General features: G+C 36.6%; 1 protein-coding gene across 2 annotated transcripts in view; it reads left to right on the top strand.

The window, feature by feature from the left end:
• The first annotated feature begins 12,874 nt into the window (after positions 1-12,874).
• htr4 (5-hydroxytryptamine receptor 4) overlaps positions 12,875-18,451 on the top strand; it is a 141,198-nt gene continuing 135,621 nt past the window's right edge. The window contains exon 1 of one of the 2 annotated variants that reach the window (XM_037977435.1): positions 12,875-13,264. The gene's annotated coding sequence lies outside the window, so the exon portion shown is untranslated. The remainder of the gene's footprint in view (positions 13,265-18,451) is intronic. The other variant, XM_017429781.3, reaches the window with a different exon arrangement.

Below are 18,451 nucleotides of genomic sequence, written 5' to 3'. Positions count from 1 at the left end.
GAAGAGGTAGTAACCTTTAATAGGAAAAATAAACTTTGTGGTTACTTTGAACACATTTCTGATTAAATAATAGGCAAGAAAATAAAAAGGACGAGCGATAGGAGTTGGAAAGCCAAAACTGGGAATTAAATATTTTTAAATTCATCTAAAATCTATTTATTATTTATTCCTGAAAATATTAAAACCCAGAATTTGGAAATTGGAGTAACTTTTAAATCAGCAGAGCTAAAAAGTCATCAAAGTTTAGATTCTGACTAAAAGGATGAAAAACAAAACATCTTACTGAAGTAAGAAACAAAAAGAATTTCCAACAATGAAAAAAATGGCTGTTTAATGACAGTTTGGTTACAAAATCAGCAAATTTTATTCATTTATTTATTTTAGATCCGATTCCAGTGCTACTTATATCTTCAATTCAAAGTTACAAATATATATATTTTACACAGTTTGTACAACTTTCATGTAATAACTTTAAGAAAACTTCAAATACAAAAGATTTTTTTAAATAAATAAATAAAATAAAATTTCAACAGCATATTATTACTATTATTTCTATAATTTGAAAAATAATGTAATGAAAGTAAATTTGTGGGGCCTTTCTGAACCTTTAGGTAATATTACCAACTTCTAACATTATTTTTTATTTGTTTATTTAGACCATTTTATTTCGCTCTATATTTACTGATTGATATTTATTTATTTATACTTTTAAGCAAATTTCAAAATGTTATTTTTGGAGCAAAGCAATTCAATAATCAATCATTTTAAACTCAACAAACATAAAACTCAAATCAAGAATTAATCTAGCTTTACGTTTTATTCTAGTGTGGTTATTGATTTTACAGTTTTCCATTCATGTTTTCATCATGATCCAATGTAAATTAATATTGATTATTCTGTCTCAGTTTTATGCTGGCTCTTCAGTAGTTTGAATGGTTTCATTTTTACAGCCTGAGTCTCACATAAAACCTGATAAAACATTAAAAGGCTGATTAAAAAAAACTAACTTCCTTTGTTTTTAGCCATTACACAGCTGATGAATACTTTCCTTGACTTGAGAATATTTTCAGCAGCTTCTGAGTCGACTAATTGGAAACATGAGACAGATTTTGTCTCAGCAACAAACAGCAGCAGGGAACCACCGAGCCCCTTTCAAATCCCCTCTGTTTCTGCTCAGAGAATCTGCTTAAAGGGCTAATTATGTTTGTGAGCAGAAGTCCGGTCGCTCAAAACACACCAAAGCAAATACAGGAGCACATGCACTGACTCACAGATATGAGCACAAATACACATACCTAATACCACACAGAAAACTACTGTACACCAATGTTGGCAGAGGATTTCATGGGAAAAACTGCAATAATTTGCACCACACTCATCAGATACATCTTATGTATCTTTCAATTAAATCCTAAACATCTTTGCTTTAGTTTCCGGCTACATTTTCTCCGTGATTCAGTTTCGGTATTTCCAGCTGCAGCAGTAAGCACGCACTAATAAAATCACTGTTCTCTAATTAGGTGTCTAAATGATGATCTTATGCACACAGGACTCCACATTAATGCTGTTTTTATTCTGTCTGCTGAATGTGTGCCCAGAGGCCCAGTCGGCTGCCTCTTCACTGTCTTCAGATATCACCCGGTTTCACCCCGCCCGTCCTCCGTGATGCAAATCTAAATATTCCAGTCCTGACAGAAATTAGAAGGACAGCCTGTGTTGCACTGCACAGGTGTTCATTTTAGCACCATGCACTGAATCATTCTCCAAACAGCAACCTGCACCAAGGCAAAAATATCAAACAACCCACAGAGACGGTGAAGGAATCAGGATTTACTGAAGTTCAGAAAGACCCAATCTGACACACCATCCTATAAGTCTCTGAAACTAGGGCTGAAGATGTGAAATACTGTTCTGTAACTGATTGTTTATAAGCCACTTATTTCCCATTCAGATGGTGCAGACAGATGAGCACCAGGACTTTTTATTTTGTGCCAAAACAAACGACTGTTGCTCAGTTTTATGAGAGGAGTGCTAATCAAATCATACAAATGGTACCCAGACTTTGTCCCGAGGAGTTGACATTTCATATCAGTTGGGTCTGAAACAAGTTGCCACTTTGCACTCATGAACTTACCATAATCCCTCAACCCTCCGTGCACGTATGAGTGCACAGCTCCGATCATCCAGGATGTGTGTAATGACTTAATAAAATACACGAACCAGACTCTCGACAGAGGAGGTGTATTGAAGCAGATGCTGCTTGTATAAAATGGAGAGAAAGCACAACTTAACCCGCTTGTGTTTTTAGGCAAACATTATAAATTGTACATTTTTTAGATGTTTAATGTTGAATTTGAATAGAAGCGTGTTTTTATTTTTTTCTGTTTTTTTGTCTGAGGTTCAGAAAACAAGTGTGGGAACAAAGTGACCAAAGCTGCAAAAGCATGAATTAATGGAGGTTTGAAGTGACCTGAAGCCTTAGAGAATGGTATGAGAGATTAAAATCACAAGTCCTGAAAGTATCTAATGGCGCGGCACTGTAAAGCATCCCTTGGTAAACTGCAGAGGGATGCATTTTATTCACAGATTCACATGTATGTATCCATTACACTTAATTCCTTTTTCAGCGTGCAGCGAGCTGTGCTCTGTTTGCTCAGCTGGAACAATGGAGAACGTGGCAAACCTTCTGAGATACATTCAGCCTATCAGAGAAACATTTTTCTCCTTATTCCTGCAAATTCATGTAGTTTTGAGAGCTTCACAGAACCTGAAAAAGTATGGAAGGCAGCGGATGCACCACTTAATAAAAGTACAAAGTTTTATCACTAATATAACCACTAAAGAACATTATATTAATAAATTGTGATGAAAGACCTGTCAACCAGTTAGTGAATATGTAGTTTTTAATTAATAACTCTAATTTTATCTGGATATCTGTCAGTAACAGCAGACATGTGCCTCATATGGTTAAATGAAGTGTTGTGAACAAATAGGAGCAGCTTAGTGACGGAGACAAACCATGTGATTCAAATTACACAGTTCAGTCCATCCGAGAAACTTCTAACTTTTATTTAATTTAATTTTTGAATCGCAAAATGATGATTCGGCTTTAAATTATCTGTGATTACCAAAGAATTATGTTCATTGTTGACTGAACCTGGTGTGACTTTAACACAAAAACAATTACTAAAATACATTTCTCAAAAAGATATTTTTTTAATTTTACAAATCCATCATTGATTTTTTCTGAAGTTTGAAACATTGTTTTGAGTAATTGGACTAAAAATCAACCAGTTTTTACAAATTGAAATCTGTCAAAATCTGAAACTCTTTTTGTAACCGTTTTGCAAAAGAACCATTTTGTATTTATTTGTAATTGTATCATTATTGAGCCTAAAATCGAAGGTATGACTTCAGTCTGCAGTAAAAGCTGGATTGTGTCAGAGAAACATCCAAAAAACACATTTTTTCTTTAAAAGGAGGCTGGTTACCTTTCATAATTCTAACTGTAGATATGAGAAATCAGCACTATAAATTACACACTGTTGTTACTTGCTGCTCTGCATCGTTGTGTTAAAGAAGAAAAAACAGAGACACACAGAACACAATTCATAAATTACAATACCGAATAAATCAAAAGCTAATTTGGCCTCAACAGAAGAGAGAAACCAGAACAGAGAGCCTCTCTGTCTCTCTGAGAGTCTGAGATGCTGAGGAGAGACGGATGCTGACCGGAGTCCAGAGTCCAGACTCTGAAAACCATGACAACCATCAGGTAAAGCTTAGAAAGCCTCTCCTTCCACCACCGAAAGCAAAACAAGGTTGTCAGTTTCAATAAACCAGTAGAACAACAAAAGAAACAAGGAGAGATCAGTTTAACGTTCCTTTTCGGTAAAAAGGTAAATGTTTGCAGATTTCTTAATGTTTTCATACAAAAATTCCTTCTTGAACAGGTTAAAAGTCTGTCACCTAAAATGAAACCTATTTAAAATGTTAATAATATTATTTATTATTACTGTTTTATTTCTTTATACTCACTATTCTAACAATTTAAAACTAATTCACTGATACAGCATGTGTTGAAATTAAACCTTTTTATAGCCGTAATGCAGGTAGATTATTTTTTATAAGAACTCTGAATAAGGTAAGACAGAACTTCAGTTGTCAAGACAACAAATAAAAAGAAATTGGCAAAAATAAATAAATAGGGGAACAGGAGCAGGTGAGGAAATCAAAGAAACATCTAACGAGGAAGACAAAAAAAGCTTCAGCTGCAGTGAAATAATGATTCAAACTCTAATAATCCCCCCCATCAAATAGATATGTAGGTGCTTTAAACAAATGTCACGATATAAAAATATATATAAAGTCTGCTATCATGTTTTGGTTATGATGCAAAACAGTAAGATTTTCACATTTTGTCTCTGAGTAGAAACATTACAACCATCTCATGACAGCAACCACTGTTAGACGTAAACTGATTAATCCAAAAAAGCTTCTGTGTTCAAATTTATCTGAATTATATCGTCAAGATTAAAGGATCTAAGACATCTGTAGGCTGAAATCTAAATTAAATAATAATATCACTGAACACAAGCTAGAAACAACAAATAAACAAACATCTTAAATAAAATGTTACACCGTGTCTTTATCAGTAATGAATTAAGTTAAGAAGAGGGGTTAGGTCAAACCTAAAACTGCTGCTGTAATGCTGCAGATTTTAGTTTAATACCAACCATAGATTAAAGATTATTCACAGAACTGATTCAGATTTTCAGCTAAATTCAAAAGGACAAAATATAGGATTTAATTTTACAGTAAATGATATATATGCAGAGATATGAAAGTTGTTTTTTTGTCACAGAAGCATGTTCTCACTGCACAAACATGAATATACTGTATTTTACTACTTTTCCATCGGCCAGAAGCTCCCAGCTTCAGTCACTTTGTGGGCGTTATGCTTTTAAAAACGAGGCTCAGATTTGGGACCCGGCGACGTTTCCTGATGGAAAAGACTTTTCAGGTGATGCAGATCGCGAGTGGATGTTCGGTTCCGACTGAAACGACTTTCAGTGGCGACACTTTCAAACTGGGTCAGATTGAATTCCCACCAGTTGAATCAGACATGTGATTTTTCCCAAACAGGGCTTGGGGGACATTTTTCAAGGTTGGAGGCCCAGAAATAGAAATCCTGCTAATAACACCTCTGAGTCCAAAGTGATAATAACAGGTTTAGACACCCATTGCCCAAAGTAAACATCAGTGTGTGAGACCACAGCTCTCTTAGTGGTCGTACCGAGTTTCACCATGGCACAGGGGAGCTTTCAGCGAACTACGGCAAACAACATCTAAGCAAGCAGCTTGTAAAACTGCTGTAACAACCACCATTACATCACATTTGGCATAGTTAGTCTGCACAGAGAACATTGTTTTCTTAAATGAAATAAATGGACGTTCAATCAGAAAGCTGTTAATATTAGACTTTTATATCACAGTACTGGAAGATGAGACTAAATCCTTGATGATTTATTTTAACTCTCTGCTTTCAGGTCTTATTCATTCTACCCAACCCTGAAATTTATTGAAAAGGAGCTTTCTACTCATCAACAGTGTTTGGTGCACAGGCGTCCATGGAGACCTGCCACAATTAGAGGTGAGTTGTTGATTAAGGACTCAAATGCAGATGGATAGGAGGCAAGCTCGGTATTTTATTCTTTCTTTCTTTTTTTTTTTTGGTAACTAACTAGAGTAAAAATAGCTCACTGACAACAAGACGGTCATGGTAAAGAGAGACAGGAGCAGAGACTACTGACAACATCTGAGGCATAAAACAAAAACCTGAAACACAAAACAAACCTAACACAAAACAATGATGAACTCAAAAACATAAAAAACTAAAACAAAATCCCCAAACCATGGCAGGCCAGTTGTTTCCACCAAAAGGACGAAATTACCACAGGGTTGTCTTAACTTTGGTACTTGGACTATAGACGTTTTGCTTCCCATCTTATTAATTCAAAAAGCCCACTTTATAAAGATTGTTACTACAAGTTTGGTCTCGATTTACCTGCTGCAGAAACTTTTCTATTAACTGTTGAAAAGTTTAGAATTAATCTATATAAAGGGAGCAATTTTGGTAAGCTTCATTTCTCACAGTTGACACAAAAGTTAAAACGTTGTCTTAAAAAAGTTCTAATTCCTCTCATTTGGGAACACTTTTCTTTTCTTTACTTTAAATTTAAGGTGTTCCGATTTATTCATATGTACCAAAAGTAAAAAACAACTTTTAATTTCAATAATTACGACCACAATCTAGTTCCATGAAAACAAATCTTTACAGCCTCTCATTAGTTTCTAACCTCATTGTTTTAAAGTTTGAATTAATGTTTCCAGATGAGTTCAATATAAAACTAGAGCCAAACATAGAGATAAAAAACATTTGCTTTTATGGCCTTGAAAATAAATTCCTATAATAAAGAAAACAATAATTCCTGCACTAAGATTTAGCTTGGTGGACTTCGTGTCATTCTATTAGTTGGAAGGTGAACCAGGGTAAGATCATTTCTACTTCAAATACAAGTCAACAAGTTTTGCTTTAATAATTTTACTCAAGGTTTGTTTTTTTTCTCCTTTTTTGCCTTTGATTTTATCATTTTGCAACACAGCTTATTGAAATCAAAAACATTAGCCTAATTTTGATCCAAGATATTGCTCAAAATTTATGTGCATGTTGAAACCTTTCTGTTGGAGTGAGCAGCTGCCAAAAGTCAGATGGGCTGTAAAAAATAAAACCGTCTGGCCAAAACTGGAAAGTTAACAGATATACGGCTTGAAATAAATCTGACAAAACATGAAGGAAAAGCTGAAAACAAAAATGTCCTGACATCAGAAGAGCCGTTGTCTTTTAAACTCAAGGTTGTTGGACCCAACTTTCTACTGCAAAGTCCTACAGAAAAAAAAGTATAAACAAACAAATTTGTTTTCATGTTGACAGTTAATGTATTCTTAAAATAAAAATTTGGAACCAAATTTCTAAAACTACGGAAAACCCAAGAAGTGACTGAAAATAGGTCAACAGTGTTGATGTCCTTGGAAGAGCTGATTGAGGTTGAGACGTCTGACAATTTGGCACATTGGAAGATAATTTTGCTCAGATTTGTCAAAAAAAGTAAGCAGATAAAAGTACTTTGTTTACGTTGAGTGCGTACCTGCATTACATAATTGCATATCAGTATATCTGGAAAACTACTGTAGTAAATTTTTCAAACTTCAACATTTGATTTAGTTCCGAATAAATGTTTGATTTCAACGTTTGTACCTTTTTATGTTGATAAATATCTGTGTGATGCAGCATTAATAGCCTATTTGATGTCATAATAAACAGAAATGAAACTGGGTTAGAAAAAATAAAATGGTGTGACCAGTTTGTGAGATGAGAGAGATGAAAACTGTGAGACAAGAAAGCTCACGATGGGAGATCATTACTCCAGACCTCACAGATCCGGTGTGTCCAGGGCCATCTGTGGACATCAGGAAAGATGAAAGTTGGGTCGACTTTTCCCTCAATCCTCCAACTTTTAATGCACCTCGTGTTTTGGTGGTTTACTGTATGATGTTATTTTAGGGAGGTGGCGAGATGAGGGTTTGTACGCCTGTGAAGCTATAACACAAAAGTAAACAGTAATTCTCACAATGACAAGACTACATACAGTTTAAAAGAAGTTTGAATAAACTGAATAAAGGTTTCTTTAAGACAATAAAGCACCTAATGGTTATTTTTGACAAAAGGTAGCGTTTGTGTTCAGCACTTTCAGTTCAGGATTAAAAAGAGACTTTTTAATTTTTCAGTTTCCGAGACACAGATTCCTCCCTAAAACAGCAGCTGATGTTGTCATCCGCATTATGAAAGAAGTAAAATTATGTAACCAGTTAAAAATAGGACAGAATGCTGGTAAGCTGAGCCTTTTTAAGAGACTCAATAAAATAATCCCTCTTATCAGAGTTAATTTTAACTTAAAGTAGGCGTCAGTCCTCGTTTATGAAGACTCCACTTGATTGAATTAACAAATTAACTCACTCAGAAACAATCAAAGGTTGTTTTTATGCTTTTCAAGAAGCTCCATAATGGGCAATTAGGCTGATTAGAAGGAGATAAACAGAAATGATTTGCTGTGTCTGACATGGAGTATGAAAGCAGGACACAGACTTAGACAATTGCATTACAATAAAATATTTTTTATTACTGCAGTGAACGTAGAATGGTTTGTTCTTGTTTAGTTTATTTTACCTGTGTCAACAGGAATTTCAGTAAAGACTATGCTTTCATTATTTATGAACATTTTTACAACTAAAGTAAAAAAGAAAAATCAGACTAGTGTTTAATAGATCACATTATTGCAACTATTCATTCAAATTCTTTCTGGATTTCTGCTCCTGACATCAGGTCCACTGCGAGCACATTTTAAGCTGTTCTGCAGGGCTATCATTTTGTTTGAACAAGCCAGTGATTGAGCATAATTGGACATAAATGCTTTATTTTTTTTCCAATAGGCTTGTGGGCAGGAAAGAAATATGGGTACTGACAGCAGATTTTTTTTAACAATACAGATTTTATCAGACTCTAAAAGTACCCAAATGTAAAATCTAGTGGATGCAATTATTTATTTTTTTATTCATTTTTAATTAGACAGGTAGTCTCAATAACAAGAGAGACAAGTAACACAGAACATCAGCTGCATAAAAATAACAGCACAATAATTATAAAACATTATCTTGACATTTAAAGGGAGCAGAGTTTAAACAAAACCTGAAAACGAGAACAGGTCTGCAGAGACCGGAAGCCTCTCTGGACACATCTTGCAGCTGTGGTCAGTTAAGGCTTGTAAGCCTTCTCTGGCTCAGTTATAACTAACCACAGACCCAATATTAGGCAAACCATGACCTTGATGCCCTTCAGTGTTGGGTGTCACCAAAAAATGACATCAGACGAGCGTCTTGCCCACATCAAGGCAACACTCAGTTGTATGCAAAAACAACGAGAGACTGCAGAATCAAATTAGGCCAAAGCAGGTCGCACTACGCTCAACATTTAAAAAACGGACCATCAAGCCTTTTGATTGTCTGCATTTTGAGCAGACAGTTTCTGAAAATAATGGTCTATCTTTGTGTGTACAGTTTGCAAAACTATTCTTGTTCATGCACATTATTTTGTCATCGACCTCCGCCAACCTCTACTTGCTTTGTTCCCACTTCAGCAGTCACCCTGCCCACATTTATGATTTAATCTGCCGGAGAACACTTCAGAAATGAGTGTAGACTAATTTGGACCAGGTTTTCAATAATTATTAGTTATTATCATTGTGGCTTTTAGACCTGGACATTTGCTTCAGATGATTTCTGTCAGAGGAGAGCTGCCTGCAGATGTCAGAACACAACTCTGACACTCTTGAGATGGGTTGGAGATGCCCAAGACAGCAACAATTTTTTTTTAACACGTTCCAAACTCAAGTGACAGAGCTGTGTGACTTGAGAACAAACCGAAAGTCAAAAGACATTCAGGAGACTCCCTCATGAATACCGTTCACCAAGAAAAGTACTGGCAGCCCAGATAACACTTTTACAAACAGACAATTTTGCTGTCCGGTGCCTACTTTATAAAATCCAAGTTTATTAAGGTCTGTTCACACAGAATGTGAGGCTAAGTTACACACACACACACACACACACACACACACATATATAATGTCACAGATGATGCTGCTGCTGTTGATGATGATGAAAGTGTATTTAATGTGGGACATTAAGGCGTCAATCTTCATAAAAAAAGAACGTCCTGTAATTGCAGGCAGTTGTCAAGTCGCCTCCATACTTCATGTCTGAGAAAGATGATTCACATTTCTTGTCTCAGACATCCTTTTTCTGCTGCAAATATCACATGTCAGCAAAGCCAAAAATGCTTTTAGTCACATCCAACATATATTTTTTAATGCAAATCCACCTTTTGCAACGTGACAGTATGAAACTGCTCATTTCCACCTATGGACTGGAGATGAATGTCTCACTGCAGGTTTGTTACATTCTTTTCTAAATCTCATGTACATTCATTTGTTGGATTTGTAGAATCTCATTTCAAAAGCAGCATCGCTCATATCCAAGTTTACTACTCTCTGGTAGCTTGAGATGTGTGACATTTTCAATTTGCTCAATGGAGTGGGCAGGGCTTTTCATATTATCCCCAAATCTCCAGCTCGGCTGCCAAATCTTTGCTATGATGCACATCATGGCGTTCAGGCTGAGAGGACAGCACTTCGGGGTTTTGTTGAGCATAATTTTTATTTATTTATTTTATTTTTTGTGCATATCTTGTATACTTAGGAAGCATAGAGTCACGTGTCTTCAGAATATCTATTCTAGATGATTTAATTCTGCATCTTCTATTCTTAGCTTTGACTTTTTATTTTTTTGTATTTCATCACAGCTCTTTGTGGGCAGCATCACATTATTCCACTTGACAGGGCGATTTTTTCTATGACGCTCATGATGGTTTAGCAAATTATCACAGAGTGCCTTGATATCGTCAATATCTCCTTCTGCAGTTTTATATGGAAAGAGATTTACTGTGAAGAGCATTTCTTCAGCCAAATATCATCAAATAAAATGTTACAGCATGAGGTTTCTGATTTATCAAACAGAAGGAAGACAAAGACACTCTCATTAATGTCTCCAATTAATTGCCAACATTTCAAAATGCCTCATTGTGTAGATGGTAAGTTATTATTTTGTGCTCATTTTTATAAATAAGAGTAATTCAGATGTTCATAGAAGACTCTTAATTGCTTCCTTTCTCTTAATTAATAGTTTTTATTGCTTAAGTATCGCACCGAACTTTAAAAACCAACAAACAAACGAAAACACATTAAGGCTGCCTTTGATTGCAGTAATTCCTGGGTTAATTCGGCTGTCCATTAAATTATAAGTTTGTTTCACACTTTTCTTTCACTGTTCATCTGGTTGTAATTGTAAGGAAAGTTCTGAAGCTTTTTTTAAGTTTCTCTAACTTGGCAGATAAAATTGCTGTTTGAAATAACTTATTTAAAGCAAAATATATTTTAGTCTTAATTTGCATTCATAGTTTTGCTTCGTATTTCTTCTGAACAATAAAACTGAAACAGACAGAAGTCCAACAAAATTAGTTCAGTTCAAACAATAAAACAACATGATGTTTAAAGAAATGAGCAAAAGATGACAATCTGGATGATGCCTGAAAAAAAAGAACGAATGAGTCATGAAATTCGCAGCATATCAGTTGTTTTTATGACGTGAGGCTGGAGACGTTCACCTTTTTCTGACCCATACGATGAGTCTCTCTCAGTGATCGCTTCGCCTCTTCAGGAGCTTTAAAAATGAAATCTTATTAAAAAAAAAAAGTGGATATTGGGCTGAATGGTGCTTGTTTAATTTTGCAGGTGAGAACATCCTGGTCTCACAGAAATACTTCGGACGAGGAGTTCCTGGCACACAGGAGCTCCAACACTCGTTGTGAGAAATGATTTCATATTTCATCATTCTGATTAGTTTTTTAATGAATAATAAAGTGATGAAGCTAAACCAATGAGGTGGTTTATTAGGTTTCTAAAGAAAACACTTTTTTTCTTTAATTTAAACAAACAAACAAAAACTTCCTGGAGATAAATAAGCTGTTACACTTTTCTTTTCCAACATATATTTTAATATATTTATCTCTGTTTCCTGTTTCTGCTTTTAGGATATTACACTTTTTATGAGCTTTTTTCTTTGCTGAGGTCAGTGGGTTTGATCCTTGTGCCAAAAAAATCCAAACTTAACTACCTTCAACTCTTTCCATTTCTAACCAAGGGGTCCTGTTATTTGCTTTTATATTCCACTGACATGTGCTTGTCCTCTGGGATCTACTTTGACACATACATTTGTTTCAGCACAAACATTTAGGATATTTTGGTGTTAGCTGGGGTGCCCTTTAAGATGGTGCTGTTGTGAGTGTTTTCACATGGATGCCCCCTGCTCCACCATGTGTGACATTATGGACTCTACCAAATAAGGCTTGGGATGGGGGTGGACGGTGCTATTTTCTCCTATTATATTCTATTTATCCTCGAGTCTGAAGTGTTGTGGGACTATTCTGTATTTTAAGTTCTTTCAAACTGAATACAAATATTAATATAGGTAATATGACCTTATTTTAACCACACTGACAGTCATTTTTGGTTTTTGTTTTACTCTTGTCAGGTAGGTTTGCTCAGTATGTTGAGGCAAAAAATGCTAAATTCTCAAATTGGCAAGACAGCAGCTAACAGCTAAGGAAAAAAAAATTCAAGCAAAGTGGATTTTAGAGAACAATGTTGATGAATGAACTGAAGAGATCTCAATAAAATAAAGTAAAAAGCTACAAATACTAAAAGGCATAGCACAATGTTCCAGGTACAGCTGAACATTTTGATATCTGAATGGTTAATATCTCACAAAGTCTGCAAAGTCTGATTAAAAGAAAAAAAACAAGTAAGGAGGAGACTATAAACAGACAAACAATCGTGTGAATGCTGAATGTATACATCAAGTAAAATAATATAATTGTTTGTGTGTACTTTTCTTTGTTATGCCTAAACAGAAGTGTGTGTAGTTAAAATTAAAAGTCCAACTTTGATCCTGTCTCTGTTTTCTAACAACAACTGGTTCATGTGAACAAAGTGTTTAGTTATGAATCATAATTCCAAGGGCATTCAGGATAAGGAGGCTGACAAAGGTCAAAGGGGAGCTGGTGACAGCGCGCGCGCGCGTCAGTCTGACGGAGACGGGGCTGAAGGAAGGAGGAGGGACTTGACCGGAGCGGGTTAATGTCCGCTGAACGGCGCAGCATCCCCGCAGATGACTGCACTCGATCCGGACTCCGGAGCGGGCTCTCCAAGGACCTGCGGACCTGCGGACTCCCCCCAGCTCCTCGAGGACTGAGCGTCCCCGTCAGTCCCCGTCCTGTCCCGGTGTCCCAAGCAGCGCGGCGCCTTTACGCGTTCCTCCGCTGCGCCCTGCCTGTCACCCGTCCGAGCGCTCCCGCGCGTCACACGCTGTCCCCGGGCTGTCCCCTGGCTGTCTCCGGGCTGTCCCCGGGCTCTTACTCTCCCTCTTGTCCAGGTTTCGCTGGGAGCTCGGACTGGAGAACAGCGGGATTTTGGCACATGGAGATTTAGAGTCGTGACATGCTTTTAGGAGCCGGCGCCTCCACAGAGAAATGGTGAGTAAAGCCACTTCATTCCTTCAGGCTGGTTTGTGTTCAGAGAGGTTAAACTCTGCACCTAAGTGAGGTTTAGATACCTGCTCAGCTGAAGACAAATATAAATCATTCTGATGATTCTGTTGTCATTTTGAGTTGTTGACCCACATGTGAGGAGAACCCGGAATCCCCAAATACGTGACAATAAACTCAGGTTAGCCAAGAATAAAAAACAGGATTATTGATATTTTTTAATATATTTGTGTTCTTTTTTGTGTTTCTTCACTACCTAAATTTGGGTTTTATTCATATTTCTGTTTTTACTGTTTCAGAGATGTGATGGTATTTGCCAAAGTTTTCTTGTAAACTTTCAGGGTAGATGGCTTAAAGTGAGGCTCTGGCTCCATCCCGCCTTGATTTGGATCTGTTTTCCACACATTTGAGTCCAGGCAGGGTTGCACCCTTGTAATGTGGATCAGAGATCTGCTGATAAGGAGAGCTGCAGGTGCTCAGGGTGGGACAGTCAGTCAGATGTTACATGCTGAAGCAGGAGGCTGCCGAAGCTGCAGGACCCTGTAAGTGAAGGAAATTCTGTGTCATTTCTTTGATTATTGGTATTTAGGTGGTTTGTGTCGTTCGTCTGAGTGGATTTGTTGCAAAAGAATTGTGATTGACAGTTTTCTGTCAGTTGTCATCTGTAGATTACCATGCTGTAACTGCAGGTGTCTGAATGAAAAAGGACCTTAAATGACTTTCTCTGTGGAAATGACGCAGAGTGTGGAGCACTCATTTAAGACCTCTACACTGTCATGTTTAGATGCTGGAATCTTGAAAAAAAGGTCAGAAATGCAGCTATTTGCAGTTAATTTAATTCACAGCTAACTTCTGTTTTTTATGGCATTAAAGAAAGGTGTCTGAGACTTTCAGTAACATGTCCTGAACTGTAACTCTTCCTCTGTGGACTCACCCAACGGCTGTGATTACGTTACATCTTTTATGGGTACTTTATGGATCGGTCACGCAGAGAATCATCGATCAAAGGTTCAGGTACAGCATATCTTTGTGTACGCTCTCCTGCTGATTGATGGATCGCAGGTTTATAATTTACAGTTCAGTCTGTAGCTCACCCACAACAACTGGAGATAAACCAGAGAGCAGCCACAGGTCTGCAGGTGTGGGCACTAAGACGCCTCAGATTGGTCCGATTTTATCTCCTGTTTTAATCTGATACTTTCTGAAAACTAAACTTTATCCATTTTCTTCTCTGCTGCTTGCAAATCATAACTCCAAGTGTTCAAGCTGATAAATGAGAAATCTAAGAAATGTATGCTGTGAAACTCTCCTCCCACAGTTCAACATTTAGCAGCTCTGCCTCAGATGTGCCTCTGATTATACTGCCTTTTATAACGGTAATTTACAGTGAAGCTCGGGTTATATTGTGGCATTTATGGAAACTTTTGTGTGTATGTAGTTGAATATCTGAGTGTGTGTTTGTGTCATTCGGTTGTGTTAGTGCAAAGTTCTCAAATTTGCTCTCTGCAGTGTAAAATTAATAAACAATGAACTAAAACATATGTGTAACAAAAAAAAGATAAGGTTTGATATTCAGCCACGGCTTTTGTCACATTTGTCTTTTACTTTGGGAGCCACTCAGAAAAAAAGTCAAATTTGTTTTCATGATGTGGTCATTTGAGAGATTTTATTTTAAACATCTTGGAATCCATTTAGAGTAAAACAGGTCAGAGAAAGTTCATTATTGACAGTGTACCAATGCTCTGAATACACTGTAAAAAATAAAATACATAAATATATAAATAAAAAGCTGAGCATTCTTTCAAAGAATGCGTTTTTAATTTGCTTTATTTAATGCCAGAGATTTAAAGTGAGATAATTTCATATTGAGAAATAAAAAAGTTGCAGCTGTTTTAGTCAATCCTTGAAAGAAATGTTATGTGAAGGATCTCATGCTCAGAGTACGTGCTGTGGATGACTCTCAGCTACTACCACACCATGAATTAACTGACTGAGCTACAATCATTTTTGTGTTTTCTAAGCTGCAGGTTGGAGCCCAGGTTGTCAGGATGGGCATCTGGTGTAAAATTGACCGAGTTGTAGTTTTAAGGGTAGTTGGCTGTGGCAGCCATCTTGAAGCAGGCTGACTCCAATTATTTTTTTGCAAGTTTTAATAAAATTTGTCCAGTGGTTCGTGAGATAGTTTGGAAACCCACAGATGCACACGCTCGCGCACACATGCACAGACAAAAACATTTTTGTCCACATCCGCCTGTTGGCTGCAAGCGATAAAAAAGTAATTGACCTTTTCTAACTTTACTACAAAAAACACTTTCCCCACTGACAGCAGAACAATAAACTTTGGTAACTCCACTTGAGTTTTCAAATGAAGTTTAGATGGAAACAGCATAAGATTATGCAGGACTTTTTTTAGCAATTCAACAACTAAAAATGTTTTTTTTTCTTTCTGTTTAAAATGATCGAATGCATGTTTTGGCCCACAGAATTTTAAACCAAATCATAGAAATATCCCCACTTCAGCTCACTAATCTGCATCTTTGACTCGTTCTTTCTCTTTTCTTTGCATTTAGCAGCAGATTGACTCTTAAATTTACACCTAAACGTCTTTGAGATTCTATGCTTGTCCAGTTTCACCACATTTGTTCACCTACCCAGACTGCAGCCGGCCTAATGTAGGCCAATCATGGGACTCAAACTTCCACGTAGTTTTATGGAGATTTATTTGAGTCATTTCAGAATTCCATGTCAGGATATGTAGAAAACTAACTCAGTCAAAATACACGATAACCTTTTTCTTTTCTGCATTTAGTACCTTTAACAATCCTACAGTGATAATACTGTAAGTCATATATTATCTGATTTAGATTTTCAAAATTAAATCAACACTAGCGGTTATAGAAAATGCATCTGCTCTGCCAATAAAACGTGAATCAAACAGTCCAGGAATCAATATGTGACTCAACCGATGAAGCCTGGCGGTTTTAATTTTGCTCTGAAGGCTTAACCTTCACTCTGTTGCCACACGGAGGATTTAAATTAATAAATAGTGCTATTTTAGAGTTTTTAATCCTGCATCAACTTGTTTCATTGAAGAGAAACATCATACTCTACATGTTCTTTCCACAGAGGGGAACGCAGCGGCCGTTTACGCCCTCCTCACTTCATTTTTAACACCCAGATAGCAAGAGACACCGACTTAAACGCAGGTCTGTGACGACGCTCATGAACACTTGCTTCTGCAGGAGGAGATTCTCATAACGTTATAATATGTCCTCATATTCTAATGGATCTAAATGACCAACACCTTTGTAAAATTTGTAAATCAATGACTCTGCTTTGGTCGATGTCTTGCAGCCTCGGTGGACAGGATCAGCTGCTCACGTTTATCCTGATGGATCTGCACAGTAATAGAATATGAAACAAGTTGTAAACAGCTGCGGTGGCCTTTAATGCACAGTTAAAGCTCGAGTGATCATAGTTTTACACTAAAAGGCAGTGTTTACCTCTGCTGTTCTGAGCAGGAGATTGAGGAGATTGACATGCACAAATAAAACAAAGACTGGGTAAAACCAGGGCGCTCGTGCTGGGAACGATGATTGGCAGGTGAGAGCAGGTGAGATGATTACAGATGGCTGACAGGTGTGAGACAGGCTTTACAGGCTGAAGGAAACAATGAGCAGGAAAGCAGAAAAACACTGACAGAAATTAACATTCTGATGTAAAAAACAGAAAACATGCTGAAAAACAAATACAGAAAGAAACACACTACAGAAACCCTAAATCCTTATATTTAATATAAAAGACTGTATATTTTTCTGTTGTGCGTTGTGTTTTACTGGCTTCAGTAAATTTTCTCCTTCAGACTTCTTTTGTAAGCAGATAATCTGTCTTCATATTGTTGATTTTTCTAAATAAATGCTAACCAGCACAATAAAGTGCCAGCAGAGCCAGGATGGTAAAAGGCTCAGAGGGAAAGTTATGGAAGAGAACATTTTTTGTATTTGTTTTTGTCTGTGTTCAACCTTAAATTAAGATTTAATTTAACTTTAATTAAACTTTAATTCACCCTGTAAGTCAGACAGATTCCCTGTTTTAGGAATTTATGCTTTGACTTCCTGAAGAAGGCATGTAAGCCAAAATGCAAGTCTGGAGTTTTTACTGGTTCATAAAAAACAAAGGCATTTTTACCAGTTAAAGAGTCTTTTGATAACAGAGTAAAACTTTAATTCACCCTCTTATGTCAGACATATTTTCCATGTTTTCAGGGATCAATCGGACTTCTGTACTGAGAACTGGTTTTGATAAGATGGCTCTGATATGTTAACGTAGATGTTTCCCTCATCATCAATTATATTAACACTAACGAGCTTATCTTAACTAATATAAAAACAATGAAGGCTCTACATTTAACTAAATAAATTATTGTTTTCCTAAATAGATTTTCCAACAATTGAGATCAGTTTCCCCAGAATGCTTTGCGATCTGAACACTTAACCTTTGTTAATGTTTAACAGATTGAAACAAGGCATTTGATTTGGGCATCATGTTAGCAGAATATTTCTCCACACCTTGTTTTTGGGGTTAAATAAAGACTTTTTCTGCAGTCATTCCTTTACACATACATTTGACAGCACAGGAGTTTTCTGGTCATATTCAGACATGCGTAGAAAAGAATAAGGTATAAACATCATCACAAAAGTGTTAATACATACAAATATGTACTCTGAAGTACCAAAGGAGACAAGATATGATACAAAAATATATCCTGCAAAGTGTTTTATTTAACGTAATTTAGAAAGTGGGGACTGCGCTCTCTTTTTGTTGATGTCCAGGTGACAGATGAACCCACGATGCCAATAAATGAGCTGAAAGGCAGATAAAGTCCAGGTTGCAAATATCAGGACGTACTCTCGCTTGCTGTAAATGCTCCGGAGGATTACCTGCCGTATTCACTCCCTCATTTACAGTTATTACTGGGTAACTAGCTGAGTGAACATTTGCAGTTTCACATGCGGCCCTGCTGGAACAAAAAGATGAAAAAATAAAAAAAAAGATCATCTGCAGTGTGAAAACAAGTTTTTATTTTCCACCCATGTGTGGTTAGATGACAAGTCGTCTTGTTTTCTGTTTTTATTCAGATCATGTTAGTTGGTTATGAGAAGGAGTGGAAGGCAA

Source organism: Kryptolebias marmoratus, linkage group LG9 (assembly GCF_001649575.2).
Source record: "Kryptolebias marmoratus isolate JLee-2015 linkage group LG9, ASM164957v2, whole genome shotgun sequence".
Taxonomy (NCBI): Eukaryota; Metazoa; Chordata; class Actinopteri; order Cyprinodontiformes; family Rivulidae; genus Kryptolebias; species Kryptolebias marmoratus.
The sequence above is the reverse complement of the archived record's forward strand: the minus strand, read 5'-3'. Positions and strand labels throughout refer to the sequence as shown.